We start from the raw sequence: 12,108 nt of genomic DNA, 5'->3' as shown, positions 1-12,108 counted from the left end.
AGGAAGCTGGACACAGAGACATACTTACTCTGTGCTGGATCCATACTGGTGATGAAGAAGCAAGACCTTTTGATGTGTTGGTGCTGTGAGCACCTCCATCCTATGCTCAGGTTGTATATAAAACCATATATGCTAAAGGAGTCCACAATCTCCAATGACCTTCATTCCAAGGAAACGGAAACACTTGGAACCTGTGGAGTCTCTCCCCATTTGGAGATTGGGGTGGTGTTTAACAGTATGTTACATTACTTACTTCAAATGGAGGGACCCCTCTTTAAATTGTAATGCACATTACTTTACTTACTTCAAAATGTGTAAGATAGTTCTGTTGCACTTGGGACCCTATTGCTCCTTCTGCTGAGGCATCAATGGGTCAGTGTGTCTGGCTGTTAACCAGAAGGTTTGTGGTTTGAGCCTACCCAGGGATGGCTGTGGGCAGGATTCTGCATTCCAGGGGGTTGGACTAGATGTCCCTCAGGGTCCCTTCCAGCTATGATTCTGTGATATGATCTGTGCCACTGACAGCAAATGTTCAACAGCCTTGAACTTGCAGCAGGATCTCCTGGCTCTTTGCTGGGAGACTTCAAGGAAGCTGGCGAACTCTTCCAGCTTCCATTTTCTAGTTCTCCTCTTTCCTTCTACTTCCTTTTGGGACTCCCTGCTAGAAATGTTGCGTGGAGGCTCATGTATAATGAATCACAGCGCTATCATCGCAACTTAATGAGCAAGTCTTGTCCTCATCATTACAACACTTCAAGCATTTAACATCCCCCTGGAGATTTCTCCAGTTACCACATGTCGCTCATTAAAAATAACACGAGTTGTTCCAAGCAAACATTCTCAGGATAGATTAAGAAGTTCTCCTAACTGATTGTTATTTACACCTCTGGCTTATGCAGAAACGGACTGAGTCATTCCTTCATTAATAAAACAGCACAGCAGGTCCAGAAAAAGCAAACTGGGCAATGGCCACTTTTCTGAGAGCTGCCCTTAAGTTTTCCTGTAAAGGTATAAGCTGGAAGAAAGGGGCAGGCGGGAGAATGCTTGCACCATCAGCGATCTTACAGGCTTGGACCAATAGGCTGATCACTCACTCTGACATACTGTTAATATTTCTTCTCTTTTGTAATCTGGTGTGTTCCTGATATGATGCCATGAAGAGTGCCACTCTGTAGAAGTTCCTGCCTGTGGAAAAATCAAATTTCTAAAAATGCCGCATCGAAGAAACTGTGTGCCTACGGTCAGTGGATCTACTTTAGCACGGGCACAGAAACGAATAACTGGCTTTGATATGCCTCGTTTTTATTGTCACACTGCATACACTCTTCCAGTTAGGTGGACAGCAGAATTGGGCCTCTGCGCTACTAGTCATGATGACTGCATACTATTTCCACTCTTGGTTGCTGTACGTTTCTGAATGCCAGTTTCTGGGTATCACAATTGGGCTGAAGGCTGTTGCACTCAAATCCTGCTTGTAGGCTAGCCATAAGCATAAGTGGCTGGCTACTGTGAGAACAGAATGCTGGACTAAATCTTTCTAGCAGGACTCTTCTCATGTCCTTCTAATTCCTCCTACATGCTGCTACTGCTGTTCCCACCACAACTACTTGACTTCAGAAGGTGTGAGCCGCCTCTACAGGCACACATGAAAATTAGTTCTTGCTTGGGATGTGTGTGGGATCTGGGGAGATCATGCTGACATTCTCTTGTCTTCAAACCAACAGACCAGAGAACTCTCAGAGCAAGGAAAAGACGGGTTTGTTCTTACCCAAAGCATGCCTGGACAAGCCACGTTCCCTTGCGCCAACTATGCTAAGATGTTTGTTTTGCCAATTTTTCTCAGAGGGCATGTAGTATAACAACAAGGCTTTGTCATAAACGTGGTAGAGCGCATTGCTCCCTTTCTCTTCTCACCTCCCTCTGGTAACAATAAACATAACATTTTATGAGCAATTTTCTACTGTTTAGCTGAGCTGGTAAAACACAAAGTGCTAAAGGCAGCCACAAGGCAGATTACCACGAACGCTTGTGCTTGTTGAGCACTCAGGGTAGACAAAAAGGAAAATAAGAGTTTATAATCTGACAAGTTTCAGAAGTCATACAACTTTTATCCACCAACTGTTGGATTTACTGAATCCTAGCCATCATTTTCTTGGAGGGCCAAAAAGCAAACTGGGAGGAGGTCTCACACCAGTACCTCCTCACCCAGGGTTTCTCCTTCTCCTTCTCCTTTATTAAATTTCTAGAGTGCCCTTCATCCCTAGATCACAGGGCAGTTTACAACATAAAAACACAAAACACACAAAACATAATAACAAACAAAATCAATACCCCCTGCAAAGTTTAAAAGGCCATAAAGGTAAAGGTAAAGGGACCCCTGACCACTAAGTCCAGTCGCGAACGACTCTGGGGTTGCGGTGCTCATCTCGCTTTATCAGCCAAGGGAGCCTGCCAGCTTCCAGGTCATGTGGTCAGCATGACTAAGCCGCTTCTGGCGAACCAGAGCAGCGCACGGAACGCTGTTTACCTTCCCACCGGAGCGGTACCTAGTTATCTACTTGCACTTTGAGGTGCTTTCGAACTCCTAGGTTGGCAGGAGCAGGGACCGAGCAATGGGAACTCACCCCGTCGCGGGAATTAGAACCGCTGACCTTCTGCTCAGCAAGTCCTAGGCTCTGTGGTTTAACCCACAGCGCCCCCCACGTCCCAAAAGGCCATAGATTGTCTTTATTTAAAATGATGGTGTAGGTGCTGAAATATCTCCCACCTTCATTGAAGATGATCGGATCCTAGAAAGGTATGTTGTCAGAAACAGTGGCAATGCAGCCTCCGGCTGACCCACAGATGCTGAGAAACAAGAGTTTTCAAATCGGGCCAATCTGACTTTGTTGCTATGGCTGCTCCTGCATCCTGCCTTGTGCATGCATAAATGTGGTGATGGCGGGGGGGGGGGCATGGTGGCAAGAGGGTAGCCGTTCATCTCATAGAGACTGCAATATTTTGGGCAGGGGGATCCCATCACTGATTCCTGTCCTATTTGTGAACCCAAAGCCCATTGTCCTCGCATAGCCTTTGTTTGCACTGCTTGCAAATATACTTTAAAGTGCTTCTGGCAATAGATGTTGCCCTAATTGCATAATACGAATTGTGTTTACTTCATTACCTGTACGAATGAGTGGCAGCTTCCTCCTGTGTGTGTGCAGGAGGTCTTTGCTCCTGCTTAATCCTCCTGTTGAATACTCTGTGACTTCTATGCGTAAGGAAATCTGTCACTGGGCATGAGGATTTGGTCCAATACATTTCTACTAGGCAATTCTCTCAGAAAACAATTTGAAAGATGACAGTAACGAAGAATTAAATTCAGTATAATGGGCTGGAAGAATTGGCATATTAAGCCATTTAATAATTTATCATTTCTGGCCAAAAGAGAAACAGAATAAAGGATCAAGACCTTCTGATTGTTCAATAAAGTTACTCCTTCTTTAAATTGATTTTTTAGTAAGCAAATTCCAAATCTGCATATAAAAGTCAAATATTTGGATGTTTAAGTCACCAAGCTGCCATTGTTCAGACAATGTAACAGCTGGGCCTGCATTCAGATTCTACTTCATCCAAGCCATTTCCTGCCCCCGCCCCCATGATGTTATGTGCATTAGGCTTTATCAGACTTTGACGGCCAGCTTTGCACATGTAAAAGCAGATGGTTGGGTGATGATCATCCTGACAGAATCATCATCATCATCCTCTGCTGCTGTATTATACCAACCAACATTAATAAAAAAATTCCTTCCAGTAGCACCTTAAAGACCAACTAAGTTAGTTCTTGGTATGAGCTTTCGTGTGCATGCACACTTCTTCAGATACACTGAAACAGAAGTTGCCAGATCCTTCTATATAGTTTGGTAATGAGTTGCAATTCAGCAGCTTCTCTTTCCAGTCTATTTTTGAAATTCCTTTGTAGTAAAACAGCTACTTTGAGATCTTGTATAGAATGTCCTGGGAGATTGAAGTGTTCTCCTACTGGTTTCTCTGTTTTGTGATTCTTGATGTCAGATTTATGTCTGTTTATTCTTTGGCGTAAGGTTTGGCCTGTTTGTCCAATATAGAGAGCTGAAGGACACTGTTGGCATTTGATGGCATACACAATGTTAGACGATGAGCAATTGAATAGTCCCGAGATGGTATGTGTGATGTTGTTGGGGCCAGTAATGGTGGCCGAATTGCAAAATTGAAAAGCTGCTGAATTGCAACTCATTACCAAACTTAGAACCATGGAGAGACCTGGTTTGAACAAAGACATTGGATTCTTATCCCATTATACATGACTAAGCCATTTCTCACCTTCTCATCCCTTGCCTTTTCCTGTAAGACCTATTACAGTCGTTAAGAGTCGTCAACAGGCTCATCTCAGCTATCTGCCAATCTCTCATTCCCACCACCCTTCTGAGTAATACCCCTCCCCACCTTCTCACTATATAGAAGGATCTGGCAACTTCTGTTTCATTGTATCTGAAGAAGTGTGCATGCACACGAAAGCTCATACCAAGAACTAACTTAGTTGGTCTTTAAGGTGCTACTGGAAGGATTTTTTTTATTTTGACTATGGCAGACCAACACGGCTACCTATCTGTAACTGCAACCAACATTAAATATGTGGACATACATGCAAATGGGACTTACTACTACTACTACTACTACTACTACTACTACTACTACTAATTTATTATTTATACCCTGCCCATCTGGCTGAGTTTCCCCGGCCACTCTGGGTGGCTTCCAATCAAGTGTTAAAAACAATACAGCATTAAATATTAAAAACTTCCCTGAACAGGGCTGCCTTCAGATGTCTTTTAAAGATAGGATAGCTGCTTATTTCCTTCACATCTGAAGGGAGGGTGTTACACAGGGTGGGCGCCACTACCGAGAAGGCCCTCTGTCTGGTTTCCCTGTAACCTCACTTCTCGCAATGAGGGAACCACGAGAAGGCCCTCGGTGCTGGATCTCAGTGTCCGGGCTGAACGATGTGGGTGAAGATGCTCCTTTAGGTATACAGGACCGAGGCCGTTTAGGGCTTTAAAGGTCAGCACCAACATGAGTAGACATGTTGCTGCAAATGAACAAAGTTCCCTCTTTGGCCCACAACTATATTTTTATTATTATTATTATTATTATTATTATTATTATTATTATTATTATTTCAATTTATATACAACCCTTTAACAGAAGATCCCAGGGTGGTGTACAACACTAAAAATGCATCACAGAACATCAATGGTAAAAACATAATTTAAATAAACATAATGACAGACAGCCTAATAGTAAAATAATCATCATGGTAACAGTCCACTTCCCCCCACACTTTCACAGGCTGTAGATTATTTAATAGTCATAGGCCTGGGTAAAGAGGAATGTTTTTGCCTGGTGCCTAAAGACTTGTAGTGATGGCACCAAGCGGGCCTCTCTGAGGAGAACATTCCACGATTGGGGAGCCACCACAGAAAAGGCCTGTTGTCTTGTTACCACTGTCCAAACCTCTCTGGGATGTAGAGAAGGGCCTCAGATGACAAGCACACATACCCACACATACATAAGGTGTGGCGATGGCCACTAACCTGGATGCCTTTGAAACAGGATTAGAGAAATTCATGGAAGATAAGACTATTAATGGCTAGTAGTCATTTGCCTCCGCCATCAGAAACAGTGTGTCTCTGAAGGCTCATCCACACTTTTTCTCACCCTGCTGCTTTCACCAGCAGAAAACCGCTCTTTAGTGTTCAATCAGATCAAACAGCAATTCTGGTTTTCTCTGGATCGGCATTTGCTCCTAAAGAGCAGGTTTTCCTTGGGAATGGGGTGGGGCGAGGAGGAAACCACTTGGACCCAGTGGAAAACCTACATTTTGAGGTCCTGAAGTGCAAACTGTTATGGGGCCCCATTCTCGTCCAGCAACAATATCTGGGTAACCACTGTTGTCTACTCAGTGAGGCTGTTCCATGACAGATCACCAAACCTTCACAACGGAAGAGATAGGACTAGCTTCCGTTTCCCACACTTTCCAAGCATGGAATGTAAACATAGACATGTGATGTAACAATCACACATCCAGCAACGGGAGAGAATGAAAATACTGACAGATTTGTGCTACTGACTCTCAAACTTTGGGGTTTGTTGAACTGTAAAAGGTAAAGGTAAAGGGACCGACTCTGGGGTTGCGGCGCTCATCTCGCTTTATTGGCTAAGCCACTTCTGGTGAACCAAAGCAGCGCACGGAAATGCCGTTCACCTTCCCGCTGGAGTGGTACCTATTTATCTACTTGCGCTTTGACGTGCTTTCGAACTGCTAGGTTGGCAGGAGCAGGGACCGAGCAACGGGAGCTCACTCCGTCGCGGGGATTCGAACTGCCAACCTTCTGATCAGCGAGTCCTAGGCTCTGTGGTTTAACCCACAGTGCCACCCGCTGTAGGTTAAACCACGCCCCTTGAACTGTAGACAACAACAAAAACTATTCAATTGGAGTCGTGCAACTCAAATTCGGTCTTCTAAACCCAAAGTTCACTTCTGGGGCCCCTGCAGGATGAGGGGCCTGAATCTTAAGCTGCATTAGTTTCATAATAGATCCATCCGTGCTTGGACCAATGTCTAAAAAGCATGGGAAAACCACTCAGAGCCATGCTTTCTGGGCGCTGAACAAGTGGGAATGTGGACAAGTCCTGAATGCCAGTTTCTGTGATCTGCATGTGGGGAGAATGCTGCTGGGCTCAGCGTCTGCTAGCAGACTTCCCATGGGCATCTGACTGGTCTCTTGGAAAACAGGATGTTGAGCTACATGGGCCTTTGGTCTGATCAAGCTGGGATCTTTTTAGGTCCTTATGTTCATAGTAGTCCCCTTGGATTTTAGTCAAGCTACTCTCTTCCTTAAGTGCTGTGCAGGGTTAGAGGGCAGAAAGAAGCAGCATCAAATTGAGAAGAAAAACAAGTAACACACAACCCTCTTTATTTTGCTATGTGAAATAAAGTTACCGTACATTAATTTTTTTATATATATGAAAGGCCTTGGGGGGGGGGAGCAAATAACATTTTATTTACTGAGTTTTGCTTGATGCCCGAAGGCAACAGTCTTTTTGAGTCTCCTGTTGTTTTCCTTTAATTCTCTTGATGGCATTGGTTATTCTTCTTCAGGCAATATGGAATTTGTTTTGAATACCTAACAAAAAGAATATTGCATCTGTAGGTTGAAATTCATATCCTCTACTTTTGCTTAACATTAGGAATGACTTGGAGAAAAAAAGCTGTTGATTAAGCGACTGGTGAATGCAGATTAGTCAATCATTTAAAACAAGGTTTTACTTGCATGATGCTAATGCCTTTTTTCCTTTTAAAAAAGAAACAATATATCCAATTCTATGCAAATCCATAATACTCTCTTTCCTTCTTAAAATATATTTTATTGTAATTTTTTCAAAACAATAAGCTCATTCCATACCATCATTTCCTCCTCCTCCTCTCTGCCCCTTTACAATTATTTCTAGAAAAAAAGAAAGAATGAAAATTCACAGTGATGTTTTTCCACCACTTTGTTTCATGCATGTTGTTAAATATTTGTCTTTTCGTTATTGGTGAAGGGTCCCTATTTGTTCATGTGTTGGTTGGGTAATATTCCACTGCACTCCTGAAAATGCCAAATAATAGTGTGTACACACACACACACACACACACACACACACAGTGGTACCTCGGGTTACATACGCTTCAGGTTACAGACTACGCTTACCCAGAAATAGTGCTTCAGATTAAGAACATTGCTTCAGGACGAGAACAGAAATTGCACACCAGCGGTGTGGCGGCAGCAGGAGGCCCCATTAGCTAAAGTGGTGCTTCAGGTTAAGAACAGTTTCAGGTTAAGAATGGACCTCCGGAACGAATTAAGTACTTAGTCCGAGGTACCACTGTATATGAGAGAGACATGACAATTCCAATTACATGAATCACAGTTGCCTATCTACAGGTGCTCCTTTAACCACTATAGGAAGGAAGAAATTCAGTAAACATGCCTTCTCCTGATACTGATGTAATAATGGAAGAAATGGCATCAGGACCTTACCACCTTCTCTCTATTATACGGCAGTTATAACTAAGGGTTATAACTAACAATCCCTATGAAGCAGTATACACACACACACATGGCTTCTGCGTGAAGTGGAGAGGAACAGCAGGGTACTTATTCAGAGCATCCAATCTTTACAAATCACATGTGTCTTAAACTGAGCACACACTCATTTCCTGACCTGTCTGCGTACACTGTAAATAGGGGGGCACAGAGAGATGGTGTAGGACAAATGCTAAGAGAGGAAGCTGTGGGTCAGGGAGTCCAGATTCAAAACTCCAATTGGATCAAGGATGGGGAAGCTCCAGCACTTCATATAATGCTGGACCAAAACTCCCATCATGCTTAATAATTGTCCATGCTGGTGGGGGCTGATGGGAGTTGGAGTCCAAGAATGTCTGAAGGACCCCAGGCTCCCCATCCCTGCATTAGGCCATGATCGTTCTTCCTGGCTTGAAGCAAGCCGTTAGCTTTCAGCCTCAGCCACCACACGGTTATGAAATCCTAAGTATCACACGAGGCCTAGTACTGTCCACACAATGGCTGCAGAGTGCCGTCAGCTTCTTTTACAAGGAACATTGTGGGAATGTCAAAACGATAGGTGGTCTGAGAGCTGGGTCATGGACATGCGAGTGTGGTGGAGCCCACTGGGTGCACTTTGCCTGTGGGTTGCCCCTTATGCATTGCACCAACCTTGGGCAAAAAGCAGGCAGTTAATGGTAGGTGGAGCCAGGGGTGCCCAGAGCCTATCAGCGGAGGAAGAAAATAAGTACAAGGCTGCAAGTCCATGCATGGGAATAAGGCCCACTGAACTGGTCTACATAGGATTGCTCTGCAGATCACACTGCTTTCTCTGGTGGTCACAGGCAAAAGATGGCAGAGATCCTATACCTTAGTAACGTAGAAGAGGACATTTCAATAGACACAGCTGGTAGGACTCCTGTCCTTATTTGCACCTGATGGGTCTCCTCCCCCCTCTCATTCACATACCAATTCCTGCTTTGATCCATCACAACTCCCTTCCTAAGACTGCTATCCTATAAATCAGCGTTTCCCAAACTCGGGTCTCCAGCTGTTTTTGGACTACAGCTCCCATCACCCCTAGCTAGCAGGACCAGTGATCTGGCATGATGGGAACTTCTGGAGGCCCAAGTTTGGGAAACCCTTCTACAGTTGCTTACATGCAGGTATTATCTAATAAGTTTCCGAAAAGCAGCATCTTTGTAATTATTCAGTTCTTCAATGTCATTTTTTAAAAAAACAAATAAATAAGTTTATTCATAACAAAAACACTCCCAGTCCGTATTGTTTGCTCAGGCAGCCTTGCCGTGTTGAGGATTTTTCAAAGACAAGTAACGTAATACTGCAATTTGCCTTAATATAGATCTTTTCCTAAGAAGACATGCCAAAGTTCACAAGTGCTAAAGTACTTCCCAGCATCTGCTGTGCTATCACCAAAGCCATTGCAAGGAGAAGCAGGGGATTGGAGTATTGTTGCGACTCTCAGTCCTGCTAGGCAATTTTCAGTGGGAATTGGTAAAAGATTTCTCTACGAGGAAAGGAACTGAATTGTTATATACTGAAGTTCTCACCCTGGGCCAGCAGGGGGATACTGTAGATAGTTTTCACTCAGGTCCACACATGCAAATAAGGGATTGAAAGTGACGTTCAGTGATTGGATAGTTACAGAAAGTGGTTACTGTTGCGTTGTAGCAGAGCTCTATATAAGCAGGCTGGCTGTACCCTTTAGTTCAGTTCTGTTCTGGCCTGTGAATAAACAAGAGCTGTTTGAAGAATCGTGTCGTCTGATATGTTCACCCACAACTTAACAGGAATGAAAAATGGGGGGGGGGGTTCCTTCTCTACAGACAGGGATGATACCAAGCAGGGGTGCCAACTTGAATAAAATATTGCAGGGGGTGGGCAAGTAAGCTCTGCCCCACATAATCAATCACAAGGCAGTGCACACACAGAATCTGAATGGCAATGCCCATCAACGGCTGGCCCCCTCAAATATTTTATTGGGGGGAGGCTGGAGGGATCTTGGTCCCTAGGAGCTGGCTCCGACCGTAGTGAGCAACATACAATGGTTGCTGATTTAAATGCATGTAAGTTTACACTTGATTGGCCATGCTAGACAAAGACTGAAGATGAACCCTGGAAAAGGTGAGCGAGTGATCTGATTGTTATGACTAGTGGGTTGGGATTTTTTTTTTTTTGGGGGGGAGACTCTGGTTCTGCAGTTTGGGAGGGACAGGGTGCTGCAGCCCCACCTGTCCAAGCTGAAGAAGTACCTCTGTTTCTATTGGCTTCATTTAACCAATTCCCAAATTGCCCATAAGAGCAACTCCTCCATTACAGTATCTTTCTTAGAAAATAAAAACTATCGATTCAAATCTGTTGCCCAGCCTCCATCCAATCTTCTGCTTAATCTGGGGACGGAGAGGGGTTGGAAAATATTCATAACGTTTCCACTCCTCCTGCAAAGCACGACCTATTTGCTGAGTTTTCACTCCCCTTAGAAAAAAGCAGGGAAGGACCAAAAGGGGTGTCAAGGAGAATTGGGGACAAGGCAACAAAGTTTACATACTTCACCCACCTTCAGTTCAGTCATGCACAGCTGACTAGCTGGAGCAGAATATGAATTAAAATACATGTGCATCCTGATACATTAAAAGTAGTGGAGTACATATGGAGGACATATTTATCTGTATGCACAGCTGAGTAAGAATATTGCCCACCCACACTGCCTTACTTTGCTTGTACATCCTAAGCTGCCTCTCTACCTACATCCTGTCCCAGACAGCCACACACAACTCGAACTGAAGAGGGATTTACCATGCAGTAGTGGCAGGAAGTGAGGGGGGAATATGATGTAGCAAGACAGGAAGTGTGTCCCCATTATCCTGGGCAATGGAGACACATTCCATTCCCTGCTTCTCCTGTTCAGAGCACAGGCAACAGAAGGGCTTCGTTTGATGCCCTCAATGGCATCAATTTAATCTGATTAGTTATGTGTCACTGTCATGTTAAACAGATTCACTGTGTAATCCCCAATTGGTTGAGATCACGGTGTAAAGGGGAAAGACAAAAACGACACTGAAGCTGCAGAGCTCAGTGGCTGCAAATAGGTATAGAATAATTAAGCAGCTGGAGGAATTCCCCTAGGAGGAAAGGTTACAATATTTTAGTCTTTTTTTTAAAAAAAGGCAAGTAAGTGGGAACATGATAGAGTATATAAAATTATGCATGGTGTGTAAGAAGTGCATAGAAATAAGATTTTCTCCTCATCTCATAATAGTTAGGCTGTCCAATGAAGCTGTATGCTAGAAGAGTCACGAGAGAGAATTCCCTTCCAGATCTGGTGCGTGCCAGATCTGGATGAACCCCAAACGGAGGTGCGATGCTTTGAATGGATTCGGTCTCAACCAATCTGAGGCAAAGTAGGATCTGTTCAAGACTGGACAGAAGAATTTTGAGGTGCTGCAGTGATCCATACACTAAAGAAATGGTGCAGGCCAGCTTCCACAAAATGCAAAGTTATGTCTCTAAGCTTCCTGAAGAAGGAAAATGCAAGGGGGAAGAGGGAGCAGCTTTGCCAAATCAAAACTTATGACTAGCTGAAAGCAAACACCAGGATCAGGAGAGGGCAGGAAAGCTTTTTACTGACACTTCTAGCTTGCAATCAGAGAAATGGTTTTATCAGTGCTCCCCAACCCCAGTTTTCAGGGCCAGCCCAAGACATTTTGGCACCTGAGCTAAACAATAAAAGGGCAGCTCACTCCCCACCAGGAAAGAAGGGGAGAGAAAGAGCTAGACCAGGAACAAGAGGGGGATAAAGATCTACATCAGGATCTGTTGACCCTGTGGATCTGCTGCCTGAGGTGGTTGCCTCATGTTGCCTCATGGGTGGGCTGGCCCAGCCAGGTTTTTTGGGAGAAAGGATCAGCTTTGCAAGCGCAACTTATGTTTTGAAGTTTAAGGAATAAATCAGGATACAGTA

The 12,108-nt window shown here is 44.1% G+C and overlaps 1 long non-coding RNA gene across 1 annotated transcript; it reads right to left on the bottom strand.

Moving 5' to 3' along the window:
* Positions 1 to 6,978: 6,978 nt before the first annotated feature.
* Positions 6,979 to 10,061, bottom strand: LOC309531255. Its single transcript, XR_014219177.1, has 2 exons — positions 9,936 to 10,061; positions 6,979 to 9,669 (listed from the first exon to the last, which is right to left on the bottom strand). It is a non-coding gene; the product is annotated as an uncharacterized lncRNA (long non-coding RNA).
* Between the last annotated feature and the right edge of the window lie 2,047 nt (positions 10,062 to 12,108).

The sequence above is a fragment of the Podarcis vaucheri genome, assembly GCF_965113315.1.
Source record: "Podarcis vaucheri genome assembly, chromosome: 4".
Classification (NCBI taxonomy): Eukaryota; Metazoa; Chordata; class Lepidosauria; order Squamata; family Lacertidae; genus Podarcis; species Podarcis vaucheri.
Note: the sequence above shows the minus strand (reverse complement) of the source record. Positions and strands in the feature narration are given on the sequence as shown.